This window comes from Falco naumanni, chromosome 15 (genome assembly GCF_017639655.2).
Source record: "Falco naumanni isolate bFalNau1 chromosome 15, bFalNau1.pat, whole genome shotgun sequence".
Classification (NCBI taxonomy): Eukaryota; Metazoa; Chordata; class Aves; order Falconiformes; family Falconidae; genus Falco; species Falco naumanni.
Window position 1 is genome coordinate 4,090,292 of NC_054068.1, and position 16,803 is coordinate 4,107,094.

Genomic DNA, 16,803 nt, shown 5'->3' on the forward strand with positions numbered 1-16,803 from the left:
GTTGAATAACATGCACAGTAGAAAGATTATACTAGTGAATGCATTTTGTCCCAGTTTCAAAGCCCGGTATGAGACATAGAATGCTCATCAAATTTTTTTGGCAATTTCTTTTCTCACATATTAACAGATCTTACTTTTAAACAGTTTTCAGTGAGAATTTTGCCTTCAAAAGCACATGGTACTGGGTCTTTAAGAATTACTAGGATGGTGTGTATGCTACAGCAGTGAAAAGGCACCCAAACAAAATGGTAGGAAGCAGAAAATTTAGCACAGGAAAATGCAGACTGAACAAGAAGTTCATAGAAAAAAATATTTGATATACCATAATATCAGCCTTTCTATCTATTCCTAATACATATCATAATGGGGAAAGTATTTTGACTTTTCCTCCCCACTAACAGTTGCAGGTGGTCGCTCTTAGATTTGAAAGTTTTACCCACAAAGACGTCACATACCTGCTCTCTTTTTACACAAGTGTTTTACTAGAGATAGTGAAAAAAAGATAATTTCCAACCTTAATTTCCATCTTTTGCACTAAAAGGCATAACTAAGAACATGCCAGATATTAGCTAGTTCTAGAAGCTATCCGATCAAGAAATCAAAATAAAATGGTATTTCAGTAAGTGCTATACTATCAGCTTATACATCCATTACTCTCAATGAGCACAACCTGCCAGCAAGCTGGGATTTATTTATTCCATAAATTTATAAATAATTTCTAACAACAAATCCATATGAGAATTTTGTAATTTATCAGCAAACAAAAGAAGTGACAGAATTTTTCAGTTAATTTACTTTTAATGAATTATTCACCAAAGCCTCTTGTATAATGAAGTAGAGTACAACTCTACATTGATAGACAGAACTAGGAAAATGATCTAACAGATATTTTCCCTCTTTTGTTTCTACAAAATGACAAAGACTAGAAACGTTGACGCTTGTATCCTTCATCACTGCCTTTAGCACTACTATAACCCAAAGCAGATTTAACACACAGCACATGATGAAATACTTACTGACATAGCATTGCATCACAGATTTTTACTTTTTTTTCTAACAACACAAAAAGGGGTTCTTACAAATTTAAAGACAAATTACAACAAAACATCTCTAAAATTTTTAAAAGACATTGTCACAGACTAACTTGTCAACAGACCATTCCTTCTAGCAGTCTTACCCCAAGGCCTATTCAAAGCCAATCAATCACTCTCTACCCTCACCCTCATCATTTCCTTTTAAGCAATAGCTGGAAATAGTCCCATCTGCTTTAAAAATCAAAGAGCAGCAGCTGGTGATCAGTCTTCTTTATAGAAGTCTGTGAGACTTAAGGATATTGTCCTGAGCAACTCAGTCAAAATTAATTATAACCTAGATGGAATTAATTAGAGGCTATCTTTATTTCATCTCCATTGTTGTACAGACAATTGTTTAGCTACCCCTCACACGACTTGGTAATTACAGTAAGATGAAACCACTTAAAATGAAAATTTCTGAATGGGCTTTGATTTAGATTTACAAGACTATGTTTGTGGAGGTGGGGGCAGAAAGAATGCCGTTTGTAAATATATAGTAGATCTACATACACGCACAGACAAAAATATTTGCCACTTCTTATCACTCAGTTGTGGCATCAAAGCAGAAGTTACTTCAGAACAACAAATTTCAGCAAATGTACATGAGAAACACAAACAGCTGGTTATATAGTTAGGAAAACACAGCCCTGTAACTATATGGGTGGTATAAATGACAAGAACTTCAACGTGACTCAAGTAATTTATATGCTCAGTAGTTGGTGTATCTGTTCTGAAATCAACCCATTAACACAGCAAAGCAAAAAAGAATCTATCTAATGTGTAAATACACCCAGCTATAATGGCATGCACGAGTGTATAGATTTGTGCTTATAACATGTGTATTTATTTTACAGAAACATGCACATACATGTGCTAACTGGATAGCATGCTTTTTTCTTTTCTGCCAGCAGGCATTCATTTGTTACTCATTAGGTGTTCCTATGACAGGATGATCAGATATTAAAATACTTTGCAGCTGGGCATGAGAAAGGTGCTGGTAATTTGCCATACTTAGTGAGAAGATGTCTTAAAGTTAGATGAAAATCCAGTCTTATATTCAGAAGTGGCTTTTTTTGTTAATTAAAAAGAAAAAAAAAAAAAAGAAGAGTAGCAAGGATCAAGTTTATCTCTATTGCAGAGAAACTTTAATGGAATTCAGTTTTAACATTCAGAAGGTTTTGGATTCAGGAAACCTTCCCCTTGTAATTAAGGTGTGCAAAACCTGAAATCTGCTGCATGTGAGGAACCAATAGTTTTATCTTGAGCTGAGAGAATGAGTTTGCCTAGGCACTTTGATACCAATCCAGATCAAATGGCTCTAATCAGCATTCCCACAACCTAATATCAGGGCACTCACATGCCTACAAGAGATGCAGACACTTCCCAGCCTGGTGGATTTCAGAGACAGCTAAAAGGAAAAAAGTCTCATCAGAACTGAAAAGAGACAGTGGCAGTTGTCTATTTGGTTAGTAACCACTGCTCTCGTTACTAACATCTTTGACAGGATAACAGGAGTCAGATTCTCTAGTTTTATAGTATTAAAACCATTTGAGAACAGCAAAAAAACCCAAACACCCTTGCATTTAAGAGAGAGGAACACCCACCAATCTAGTCATAATCTATTGAAGTGACTTCTCGCTATAAACATAGAAAAGCTAAATTATTCTAAAATTGTAATGTCTCTTGCATATGGGCTTGTGGGAGGCTAAATGCAAGATGACTCTCCCAAAGGACACAAGAGCTTCGTGCTTCCAGGGGTAATAAATAAAGTATCCCTTGTTGTAACTGGCAAATGCATGCTTGGCACTCTTGGGAATTAAGCTAAACTGAATCTATAGGACAAAAGTGAAGGTGGAGCTGAATGCTTTATTTATGTGGTGCCTGCTACTAGGAAGACCCAGAGGCCCTAGGTCATGAAGACACTGTTTTTAGAGAGTGATATCCTATGAAATTATCATGAGTTTCAGATGTATAATACATGAGGAGGCAGGGAGGTCCAGGCTCAATCTGGTTTTTCTCACACGTAGTGGTGCATGACAGAATTTTTGTCTCATCAGTCATGTGGCAACCTCAAGAGACGGGAGGAAACAGCAAAGTAAATTCGTTCTTCTTGATAGCAACAAACTGTTCTAAGGGGTCAGCTTTCTCCTTTCTGAAAAACTCACACACAGGACCAACACGTTCAGAAAGTAAAAAATCTGCTAGTTTTCAGGACAAGTTATAGTTACAGGTGGCGGCATTTCAGTGGGAGCCCTCCAAGGCATTCTAGATGAATCCAAAACTTTTCTGAGAGCAATTCAAGCTAAAATGATCTCTCTGCACCAGTGTACCTTCTCTGGTACTACACTAGTGACTTCCACACGGTTGTACAGAGCTATACCTAGTATTATGACTCCATGTACTAAAATGTTGCCAGTTATACAAGACAAACACAAAATGTTCAGGAAAATTTTAAACTGAAAAAATTACATGAGTCTCCTGTGGTTGTCACAGGTATGCAGGAACAACTGTAGCAGTAAATGAAATAAAATGTGAAGATGTATAATTGCTTTCGACCTCAACAATCCTGTGACAAACTGACTTGATTCAAAACATACAGATTTTTCCCTTTTCTTTTCTCTGGACAACAATTACTGTTTACCGAGCTGCTTCCCAGAAACACTGCAGTAAAATATTAAAACTACTGTAAGCAGGAAAAGGTCATCAATTACATTATGCTCAGTAGAGCATGGAAAAACTTGATTAATCCAAATAAAATTAAATGTAACTGTTTTTAAAATTACATCTTCCCATTATGTAACTGTTTTAATGAATCAGAATTTTTGTCTAAATCCAAACTGCCCAGGGAAGATTCTCCATAAATTAGCCCAAAATCTGTGATTTATTTATGTGTGCAAAGTCCTAAATATTTCACACACCATTGTTCAAAGGTATCTTTCTGTGACACAAGTCTCATTTTAATCTTAACAGCATAAAACAGACTATTTACAGTTCTGCTCTAGAAGAGGATTTAAAAACCATGTGTCCCAACCAGCCACACTATAATTTCCCACATTTAATTAGAAAATAGATGAGATTGGTTTATTTAAACTGGTACTTGAAGTAAGCAATTAAGTGCTTCACTTAATAGGACTATGTGCTGTAAATCTGGCCTTTCATTACTTGTATAGTTCCTGGCACAATAGGTTTCCAGTCCCAGACAGAAGCTTGCAGGCACTGCTTTAATAAAAATATGCTATTTAAGAATATTGTGATGCATTTCCACTGCCTCCGGGGGACTTAAAATAATCCAGCCTATTATCTGTCCTTATTACATAGAACTAAGTGTGCAATTAATTGGCAATCTGTAGTGGATTATGGAAACATTCCAGATGGATGGGGATTTATCACAGTATTTTTCAGCAGCAGCTACTGTAATTTCCCAAGTTTGGGACACTGAATTTACAAGAATTTATTTATTTGTCAGCTACATCTCCTGAGTGAGAATTTCCATTTCCTTTTACATCAGAGGCAACAGCTTGAGACGTAGCACAAAGCATTTGTGAGATAACACAATATTGCTACAGCAGACACGTCTTTGTGATCAGACACACAATAGGATGTGTGGGCTGAACGCTCCCTCAAGAAATGAAGATGCGATCAATTGACTTAGTTAATATTTCGCTTTGTGGGAAAAACTCCATCAGACAGTCTGGAGTTTCATTAGTCTGTGGCACTGCATGAGCTGCAGCAGCTTAAACAAAAGAAAGCTGCTTCTTTTTATTCTCCCCTGTACCAACCCTCCTTAGCAATTTGGGGGGCAAGGGGGAAGTTGTTAACCTTTCTAGCCTTGCCTTCCAGTGCCACTGCGGTTCAGTAACGCAGAATAAAACTGGGCTGACATATCTGGAGCTGTGTCACAGATGGCTCTGCCATCACTGGGGCCTGTGGCCGTCGGCAGGGAACACTCTCCTGGAAGCTGAATCCAGTCAACATATAAAGAAGGCCAGCAGACCTTGGCAATACATCAGAGGCTAGGGTAGAGGTTTCGAACACACTGCTCCCTCAGGAACCATTCTTTAAGATATTCAAATAAGACGTTATTGTTGTACACCAAGCTTGTCAATGTAATCTTTTTCTTTAGGGAAATAGAAAGCTCCTCCTGCTCTTGATTTTTTCAGCCATTTTTAAACTACCAGGACATGAGCTCCTGTTATGAGGCACAGCACCTACGTAGCAGAGGGAGAGACCGCAGGAATAACCCCTCCCATTGTATCACGCTTCGGGCAAATTCATGCAGTTCCTTTTCTACAGTGGCAGTAAGTATTGTTCATTGGACTACCTAAGCTGTTGTAGATAAAAGGCCACCTCCAAACAGCACTCATGTTATATAGCAGCTCTTATTCCATGGTCTCAAGACTTCTGTGTTCTCCCCTCAGCGTAAATACACAAGAAAGCTACTAAAATGCATGGATGAGGGTTATAGTCTTGTTTGCCTAGGTATACAGTTCCCTAATAGTGAATAGCTTACTGCTTTTTCTATACACTCAGCAAGTATCAACATTCTTGTAAAGGTTTATAAATGCATATTGGCATAGACCACAGTTCAGCCAAGTAATCTAATACTCATGTGAACTACATGCCCTGCGTTAGGAATTTTCCCTCTAATGTAACTTAAGATATGCATTGGACTGTAGAATAAAATACCTTTTTATTCTTCCATCTATGCCTAATCCTTCTACCGATTCCCCCTCCTCTCTGGCACTTGCCACTCTCATTTATTTTCAGATTGATAATTGCCCCCTTTACATTTCCATCAACAGACCCACACACATCCAGTGAATCTCCAAATTGCTTTTGCCATGTGTTAGCATTAATAATTAATGAAACCAGCTGATTGTTCCAAGTGACCCATTATCATGTCAGGGCAGAGATGAACCAGAGAGAAGGTAGGATTCATTTCTGAGACTCCAATTTCAGTATCAAAGTTCAAAATCAAAACACCATCAGCAACATAAATCTGTTTCTCTCAGGAGATCTATTCTTTCTGAGAGGTGGCCAGAACAGCCCCACAGCCTGAAAAGCAGATATTACGATGCTCAGGGCTTTTTAAACATAAACTATTGTGTTCTCCTCCAGTATGTGACATTTCTCAGGGCTTTTCTGACATTTAAGTATCATCCAGGCATTTAATAATAATCAAGAGGAGAAAAGGAATGGGAAAGAGAAACATACATTAGCATGAAAGATTAAGGGAAATGAATATGTATAGGACACAAAAAAGAATAAAATGCTGGTATACAATGGGACACCACAGAGCAGAGTGGGAGGGCTTCTGTTCATTAAGTATTGATATAATGGATTTAAATAAAATTGAATAAAATCCAATTTAAATGCTAGAATAAAAATACTGGAACGACCAGCTAGGGAACAGAATGGGTTTCTACCTCTCAGAGGTCAGATCAATGGTTCACTGACAACAGCTGCAGATGGTCTGACAGCAGAAGCCTGCAAAAATAAAAAATTACAGGGTTAGATCAAGTCTGCTGGCTCTTTTTAACCCAATTCTTTGCTGTTCTTCTAACATAAAAGTTATCCTTTAGCATACAAAAAAGTACCTATCACAGATGCCTTAACAGAGCTGGTATCTTACTAATTTTTATCATGTCTCAAATTATGTTAACTTCTATATGTATGATCCTAGGACAGTATTATTCAATTTTACAAGAATAATTGATACTTCAGCAACCAGACAATAAATTCTCCTGCTGAGAAAAAGCAAACAAACAAATAAATGACAGCTCATAAATTTATTCGGAGTCATGAGAAAAGCTTTACTGGAGATAACATAGCAGAGCTTATTATCAGCCTGCTGTTAATGTAGGACTCCCTGCTTTAAGACTATTTAAGGATGACTAACTCATGTTACATTTATTTCCTTTAAACTTGCCCTGGGCTACACAAAAAACAGGAATCAGTTAACTGTTTGGAGGAACTTTCAGACAGTGCCATAAACAAAATTCAGAAATTCAATATAATACTTCTGTAGGATGCAATATCGCATGAAGTTGTACCAAAAGAAATGAAAACCAACCCAAACTTGTAAAAATCATGTTTTTTCCAAAGCCCTGGGTCATGAAACCACAAAAGCGTTATAAGTGTAATGGAAATTTAGTGAAGGAAAAGCTGATAATCTGAAAAGTTGAAAATGCAATATGCAATTGTGTAGGTTTCACCCCTTTCAGTTGTGTCTCCTTTCTATGTCCTTGCTTTAGTCAAAGAAAAAATTTATCACTCATCACTCTTCTAATTAGTCTTTACAGAATGCGAGAGCTTTCTTAAGAGTCATCCCACTGCCACAGGGTCAGTATGTTTTCCAGCAACTGACTCACTTTTTTATTCCCCTACATGTAACAGTAGGGCACAGAAAACAAGCACATTTATATTGTTTCTAGTTGGCTGTACAGCTAGAAATTGTACTGCTATGACTTCATCCTCACCAAGGGGCTTGCTGTTATGGCAGGCTGATCATCATATTTTAGTCATGACAAAAGGGAAAACCTGTGCATGGTTATTTAAGGCAAGCACTAAATCACTTTTGTGTTGTTTCTGATATTGATTCACTCTTAACTGTCTTGGCTTTCAGTGATGCTTATGTATGGTCGGCAATCTCATCCCACCATGAGATGCATTAGGTATTGCATAGCTTGGAACTAGGTGTTCTTTCCTTAGGACTCAAAGGTTAGCCTCCAACATAAATTACAGAAATGCTTTCTCTTTGTACAGGTTATAATAATATGGATAAAACATGCCTAAATGAGATAATCCTGCATTCTATCTTAATGGAGAATACCTAACCTACACTTGGATCTTTTGCTCCAAAAGATGGGCTGGGAACTCTAGAATTCAGACTAAACACAGGGAACAACCCTAGCTTAAGGAACTAATCCCTAGTTTAAGGAACAGCAAGATGATTTATCATGCTGCTCCCAGCTCAAATGCAAATGAGATTATAATGCTGTAATACAATGATACCTTAGACATTATGGTTCTGTAACGTCTTTTACTCACATAAATTAAGAACTACCCTATGTAAAGCAGAAGAAAAAACATGTCATCTGCAATGTTAGTGGGCTGCATATTTGAAGATACTTATTACTTACAAAGGTGTAGGTACATCATGATTCTTCTCTGCAGGAAAAGGGAACCAAGACCTTCTCCACAGATTTCTGAGGAATTTGCAAAACCCACCTCTTTATCATTTTAGAACAGCAGTTACTAAACTATTTCAACCATGCCTTACCAGCAGCTGTCTATCTTAATTTTTCCTGGAAATGTTAAAATTGCAAGAAACTGCTAGAAAGATCCTTGCAAAGCAGCTATGAATTATTTATGATGCCTTTACTAGCCACAATCTCAAATGCACTGTTTCACATTGAAGGAATAAGGTTGACCCACGAATGATCTATGAAAAAGACAGTCCTAGCAGTCCATTACTGAAAACGGGACTTATTGAGGAAAAAAAAAAAAAAAGATACTGAGAGTCTGTTTCAAACAATAAACTGCATTCAGTACTAATTAATCTATAAAGTTAAAATATGAACAGACTGTCTAGATCTTCTTTGGTTAATGTCCTACGTGCCAACACTGTTATTCAGGGCTACTGGATTGGTTTGTTAAGTACGTAACAGTGCAGTGTATGACTATATTTCCTGGGGTTACATATGCACTTGACTTTCTGTGTACAAAAAATCTGACTCAAGCCTGTGCTAGGTTTGTAGTGCTATTCTCCTCATGCATGTCTCACTTGCATTTCAAAAAACTGGCTGAAGTTTCTGGTTTCAGGTCTGCAGATTTTCCTTCAAGGCAATCATGTTGCTTGCCCATCATGCTGTTACTGGAAGGGGATGGCAACTCTTCCCCACCCAAGATGAAGGGAAGAAATAGCCTCAAGAAAGCAGACCTGTTGTCATGGAAACCAGAACAAGGATTTTCAAGGCCAAACTGGATGCATTTATAAATCAGAGATGAGGAAAATCCTACCCTTTTATAACAATACATTAAATGGAAAATGTCTTTATTATAGGAAGTCAGATATTTCCTAGCTGAACAAATGCTGCAGTGTGAAGTAGTGAGTAATTATTTTCTATAATATAATATGATCTCGTCAGAATCAATGGTACATGTGTTTGAGAGAAAGGCAGTAGTAGCCATAGAAACAGCCTGCTCTTCCTGAATGGCATAAGATATCATGCAACGCACAGTTTTGGTGGTGACCTCATGCTCCCACCAGCCGTGTGGCTGCTTTTGAGTGTGAGGAGGGTTTTGATGCATCTCAAGCCACTGGAACCAGCATGTTTTATTCTGCACAACTCCACTGCTTGTCTGGTGCACTGGCTCTGAAAGGAGTTATCTAAGGGAGGGGGAGGTCTGCAGGACGAGCATAAAAGCCGGTTCCAGGGGTACTTATAACAATAGTGCTGTTTTTTTCCCTGTGTATGTTAGAAAGTATATTGCTACAGCACTTGAGTCAAATCAGGGCCATTAAGCCCTGCACTCCCAATACTTGTACAGACAATCTCTCCTACAGCACACTTGCAGCACGGCTCCAACAAGCTAAAGAGACATACCAGAGAACAATTAACCTGCCTGAGGCCATAGCCCAAGACAAGAACAGACCTTGAAAAAAAAATAAAAATTTTTTTCATTTCACTAAAGAGTTTTCCCACCTCTTAGTTCAGGAGCTTATTTTTCTTCCCCAGTGCCCTGCAACCACTCACACAGTGTTTCTCTGCTTCACTTTCCTTCCCCCCCACCTTGAAGCTCCTCTTCCCCATGTCAGCTGCCAGCAGACAGCCCAACCTAAAGGCCTGCAGAGCTTGTTGGTTTGGACTCTGATCTGTGACATGCCTCCTGTTTAATGTTGGAAATCACCACTTTAAACCGCAACTTGAGCCCCGTCTGGGGACACACATGCTCTGAGGCACCTCCAGCAGCAGATGAGTTACACGGCAGCCCTTCAAAGCTATCACAGCTCTCTGTTATGATCTTGATCTCACCCGTACCTTACTCAGTATCAAAGCAAATGTTGTGCTCTGGCTTGTGTAATGCATGATAGGACCCAAGCTGTAAAAAGCCAGTCTGACCTTCAAGGCAGCTCGTTATACTGTGGAGAATAGATGGATTTACAGTTTAAGACCATTTGTTGTTAATGATGGTTTCACTCTAACGTAATAAAGTGCAACTTGAAAACAGAAAATAAAGAGAAAGCTGATACATTCTGCTGTGAAGAGCATCTGTGAGAGACAGATCTTGTTTTGTGAAGGCACTGGACTGCCCACACATGGGATAAAGACACAGATAGGAGCAATTTACTGCCCTACCTTCCTTCCAGAGCTTATGGCTCCAGTGGCAGGACAGCTGGACCACACAGGAAGCTGCTCCAGAACCAGACTTTTATAGCCCAAAGTTTTGAGAAAGAAAAACCCCTGTAACTGATGGGAGAAATCTGGCGATGCTGAAAGGTACAGGGATGTGGCTGCACACTATTGCTGCAGCCATGAAGGCAGCAGCCTCTGGGAAAGACATGAGGCAGGAACAGCTTTGTCTCTTGTACTTTAATCTAGTGTCTCACCTTTTACCCAGTACTCTCAGAGCAGAGGTCCCAGCACTAAGCAGTCAGCAACACTTGGGCGCTCCCACAGTCCATACTGGTTTGGCAAGTATTGCTTTGGGCCATAACTATCCCATCACGGGCACTTGTTTACTCAGTGAAAGGTAAGCCAAGGACTTCAGACTCTGATAGACACACTGCACTTAACCTGGGCAGAAACACAAGAAGCATTTGAAAAGATAAGCTACTGTGAAAAATATACTGTGCTGCACAGGAAGAAAATTAATAGGTAAAATCCAGCCCAGGTGGTAGGGAAGAAGCTAGTGACAGAGGAAAAGAAGCTGCAAGTAACAATTAAAGCAGTGCATGAACACCCTAAAATTGCAAGAAATTTATTGGTTTACTTAATAGCTCTTAAAAATCACACAAGCCCTGATCAAGTTTCCATCACTTCTTTTCAAAACCTAAGATGTATGTTCTCCATACAACAGATGACAAAACACTGGTTTCTTGTTACATGGTGGGTGTAAATACTGTACACTGCCAAGAAACACAGCTGTACTGCTGGAAAAGACTTCCTTCACTAGTAACTACAAATCTAAGATGTTTGTAAGGGGTTTTCTCCCACTGTTTGGAAGGAGAGAAAGAATGTAATAGAGGTGAACAAGGGTGAAAATGAGTTCAGGAATATTACTGAGATTTTCCCACCTCCTACTCAAACCCTTTTTTGTTTGTCAGACACAAGGCTCTAAAATTGTATCTGTATTCCCACCTTCTTGTCTTTGCTGGTATTAACACTTCAAGGGGTTTGGATCAGTAGACCAAACAGTCTGACCAGAAGAACAAAAGTGTGATAACACACTGTGAGACTATCTGCGTTCATAACCAGTTCAAAAAATCTGAGCCACAACGCTACTATGCATAACATGGGCCACTTTGCAAGCGAAATAGACAAAATGCAGACTGTGCTCTGAGGAAAGGACACCTTCTGTTTCCATCCAGAGCAAAAGGACCCTCTGCTTCTCACCCTGAAACGCTATATATGTAAACAGCTAAAGTTATGAATTGTCAGACTCTATGGAAAACTTTCTTACTAGAACAAATACCCTGAACAAATTCTGAAATACCCTGAACAAATTCTGAAATTCCTTCATGTAAAGCAGCCTTTTTAAAAAACAAACAAAACCAAAACCAAACAAAAAAGAAATGAAACCAAGAACTGTTGATACTCTGTGAGAGACAGAATTCTCCCATTTGACTTCTTTGTTCAGTTACAGACTTGCTCTAATCTACAGTTTTTACTAAACACAGATCACAAACCTTCGCCATGTAATAATCCCACCTAGCTCTTCAATGAAAGAGCTCTGAATCATAGAATAATACAGGATGGAAAGGATCTCTGGATGCAACCCCCACTCAAAACACATGCTACAGTATTTCAGGGAAGACAAGGCCAGGGCAGCTTAGGAGAACTTCATACTCATATTCTCCCCTCACTATGGCTCATGCATTTCTTGCAGTCAGCAGAATCTGTAAAGTCCACAGCCCAGAGTAATCTTTATGATCTATATACATGCAAGACATACTACAATTTAATTTGGTCAGGTTAGGCATTGCTGTTTTGCTGTAGATAGAGTGGATGCATCTTAGCAAGTGTTTCCCCTCAGTTAACAGGCTGTGACAGGAGGCTTTTATCCCACCTCTAAGCACATTTTCTAAGATACTGTATATTACCATCTTTACCCATAATCAGATTCACCTCTTCACTGTGCCCTTCCTCCTTTTATAGAACGGAGTTGGTTACTAGCAGGCAGAGGTTTTTGTAAAGGGAAGTACAAACACTTGCAAAACTCAGAACTTCCTTCGTGACTACCTAAGGACGCAATTCTGATTACAATCAGACTCTTTTTTTTTTAGCCTTATATGGCCATCCTATAGAACCACAGGGCAAATCAGGTAAGTAACAGCAAAGTTATAGCTGTCACAGTAGCCAATTAAACAGAGAGCTGAATAATACGTATATAAAAGGGCATCAGTGTGTAGCTTTGGACTATACCTTTTAAAGTCAAAGAAATTTTGTGCTGAGATCACACTACAAGACGATCAGTGGGCTTAGCCTACAACTAGTTTCATCAAATATAAACATCTTTGCAGGATTTCACTCACTGTGACTGTAGATGGTTTGTAAAAATTAAAGTCTACATCAAAACAGGAAACACAGAGCCTAATGGCATTAAAAGGACGTACAATGACTTTTGTTTTCACTAGACCCTAAAACATGAACAAGGGTCTTTTATAATGTAACTCCACTGTTTTCAAGAGGACAAATTTGACGTCTTTTGCAAAGGCCAGAGTTTTGCAACATAGTGTAACAAAAATGCTGAGTAATAATTGGGAAGTTAAAATTATCTCCCCTTCCCAAAATGGGTATATACTCCAAAAGGGGAATATAGCCCCCAAAAATACCCTGCTGAAAATTGCCACTGATGTGATATCACCATTCTTTGGAGTTCACAGAATTCTCTGATGCTTGTGGCCTGAGAGGGTTGGTTTTCTGCTCAATGCATGTGTAAATGCAGCTAATGGTAAGATCTTTGGAACAGAAATCACCTGTATCTCTCTGAAAAGTCTTTGGCACAGCAGGGTCCCATTCTCAGCTGACCTTTAATAAGAACATAGTGGAAGGTATGTATCATATCAAAGGCGAATCAGAACAATTCTCTGCATCACTACCCCCAGAGGGTAACAACTTTAATGTATGTGTGCGAGACTGATAAGCAGCAAAATTTCTCTGTGTTCTAACTCAAGATAGGAAAAAAAATAAAGAAACTAAATTATAATCTAGGTAAAACAGATGTGCTTGATATAAAAACACAGCTGCACAGCTCATCACTTACATTCTAGGTTGTTACTTTGCAATAATTTCCCTTAATTGAAAGAAACTATTATTAGAATTACCTAGAACTACGGCCATTTCAATTTTCTATACTCTTGGCAAACTAGTAAACCCAAACCTATTCCATTTGATGCAAGTCGAAAGTATAGTGTTTAAAATAAAATAGTTTGGGGCTTTTGGGGTTTTTTCACTCTGCAAACAAATACACGTCTACCATTAGTTCACAAAATCAGCCACAATTGTTTCCAGAACCCTCTCATGTCTTCTTCCTGTTTTTTATGTAACGGTATATCCTTGAACGTCCTTAAAAGGTTTCTTAGTGTATTCTCTCCTTACTGGCAGAACACCTAACTAGAGCATCTACGTGAGGATGATATATGAACATATACATGAGGAAGTGACTGGTTATTTAAAGTGTTGCAAACTATTACCTTTATGGACCAGGTTTCTAGCTTGACTTCATGCACTTGGTGCAAAAAGGCTATGAAAGGGTGCTAGCCTCTGACCTGGAAATATCCCCACATAAGGAGTGTAATCTATGCAACATAGTGCTAGTATTTTACGACTTCTAAAGTATTTCCACCCTGTAGATTACAGCCTAGAGTTACAGGCAAGCCACAAAATGCCATCCGGTAGGAGCCAGAAGCCCTGTTTAGATTGAGAGGCAGGGCAAATAAATTCACAGTTTGTAGAGTCACCCCTGTTACAAATGGACAAGACTTGAACAAAAGAGGGTGAAATAGCACACATCCTTGCAAAAATGGCTGCTTGGAGCTAAGGAAGGCCAGGCATCCTTCAGTAGCTTTTGACTGATTCTGAGCTCAACGGTTGGAGAACAGAGGTCATGAAGTCACCATATGTTTGTGAAGATGTTACTGGTCAGTCAGTCTGCCGGTCAGTCTTAGCTAGCTGGCTCACAGTCAGTCTAGCAGAAGGTCAGTTAGACTAGAATCTCCAGTCCTGTATTTCCAGACTGAAAAGATATCCTACAGACAGAGCTACAATATGAAACACAACCCTTAAAAAAATAAATTTAAAAAATCATCCAGTTGATTTAAAACAATACATCTACAGTAATACTAGCTTTTAAAAATAAATGAAAGAAAAGAAGAAAAAGCTAACTTGAATTCAAAAGCTTTGTTTTTCTTATTCTTTAAATTTCATTTTTTTCCCCCCTTAGGTATCAACTAGAAATTCATTAATGCTGATCGAAACCAAACCATCACAGCAGACTTTTTCCAGGACCTGCTTATGTAGCCCAGGGAGGAAGCTTCACCAAGAATGGAAATTTGTCCTCATGATTATGCTTGCAGTTAATGGGAAAGGGATGAAACTAATTCCTTAGAAGAGCTTTTACTCCTACACACGTGCAGCATATAAAATTGGGAATCTAAACACACTTTCCAAGTGTTGAAGCAGTGTGGGCTAGACAGCTCACTTTCTGAACATAAAGTGCCACCGTGTGGACAAATCCCTCTCAAGCAGCTTCCAGGTGAGCTTTTCTGAGTTTGTACTCGTGCTACATGAACACCTCATTCATTTCCTCAGGTTTTACTTACTAGGTCCTGACCCTGCTGATACAAGCTGGTTACCTTCTGTGACTCTAGTGACGACTATAACAGATCTAAATCCGTATCCATTCATTTAAACGTGACCATCTTAGAATTCTGGTCAATGTATTTCTAACTCTGAGCTGGCAACAAGAATATTCTACAGGGTTTGATGGAGTACTGCATGCCATAGAGATAAAAAAACGCGCACATCAAAACCATGAGTATCTCTGCAACTTAACTTTATCAGGATTTTTACTTGGTGCAAAAAGAACAACACAATGTGAGCTCTGCTACGATGAATACAGGTCATTTTCTTTCTTCTAAACATATAAAGGAACATAGATGCTTTCTGTTGAAAACACACTGCTCAGACTATAATTGAAAGTTAAATGTCAGAACTGCTAACCTGTTCCACGGTATCTGGTTGCAGGAACACCAACAGTGCCAGCTTTGTGGGAATCTGCACATGTTCGCCGTGGCTGGAGGGAGGCTTCATGCTGAACTCTGCCTGCAAACAAACCCAGAGTCAGACGAACCACGGACAAACGAGGCATCACTGCTACGAACCCAAAGGCCTTGATATATTACAGGAGCCAAACCCTATGGCTGGAAGTACAAGGGGAGTGCTGCTGAGGCAATGTAACTGAGATGGAAAGCTGTTGATCTGAAAAAAGTGGGTTCTGGGACCAGTTTTGCAACCACCGGGGCTACAATTTTTCTCAAAAGTATTTGCATCTCTGAATGATGGCATCACCAGTCCCTAAGCACTGCCCCTGTAACCTTGCTTTTGCCCCTCAGCCTGCGTACAGCATTTTTACTTCTCAGCTCGCAAAGTGCCACGATTTTGCCAGCCAGGAGATAGAAGTTTAACCTAGTCATTGAGAAGTTTCTTTGTGTTTTCTCTCCCTTCCCCATTGTTGTGGAAATTCACCAGACCCTGACCTTTATACCTTGAAAATTACATATATATATGTGTGTATTTATACATTACACGCAGGCCCACACATCTTTTTCCTTCCCCAAAGAGCTAGAAGGTCAACCTGTTCATTGAGAAGTTTCTGTGTTTTCTCTCCACTCCCTGTTCCCACGGGAATTGACCAGAGCCCACCTGTGTACCTTGAAACTGACACATACCTGCGTGGGCACATGTCCTACAGACACACACACACCTCCTTCCTTCCCGACAGCTGTTTCCAGCACGGGCCAGGGCCAGCAACACCTTCACCACCGACCCCTCTGAGCCCGGCAAAACCGCCTGAGCGCCGGGCACGGCAGCTCTGACAAGGGGCCGCCGGGTGCAGCCGGCCTGCCCCAGCTCCAGCTCCAGATGTTCTCCTCATGGTTTTGAGCCAGGGTTTGGGGCCGGCCCCCCACAGCGAGCAGAGACCTCCTCAGGGAGGAGAGCCCCCCCTCCCCCCCAAGGAGGAGGCCCCCCCCCCCAGAAGGAGGGACCCTCTCAGGGAGGTGGGCACCCCGCACAGCGAGGACGGGCCCCATCTCAGGGAGGAAGCCCCCCGTCCGTCCTTGTCTAGGGAGGAGAACCCCCCCCCTCTGGAAGGATTTCCGAGTCCCCCCTCAGCAAGCATTGCCCCCCACAGGGAGGAGAGCCCCCGCGGCCGCGCTCGGCTCCGGCGCTCGCAGGCCGCGGCCTCACGGCTTGGCACCGGGGGCTCCGCTCGGCCCGCTCCC

General features: G+C 40.1%; 1 protein-coding gene across 1 annotated transcript in view; it reads right to left on the bottom strand.

Moving 5' to 3' along the window:
• The window catches only part of KLHL36 (kelch like family member 36), a 97,213-nt gene extending 81,561 nt beyond the window's left edge, over positions 1 to 15,652 (bottom strand). The window contains exons 1-2 of the mRNA XM_040615604.1: positions 15,521 to 15,652; positions 6,500 to 6,560 (exon numbers count right to left, since the gene is read on the bottom strand). The gene's annotated coding sequence lies outside the window, so the exon portion shown is untranslated. The remainder of the gene's footprint in view (positions 1 to 6,499; positions 6,561 to 15,520) is intronic.
• Positions 15,653 to 16,803: the final 1,151 nt, after the last annotated feature.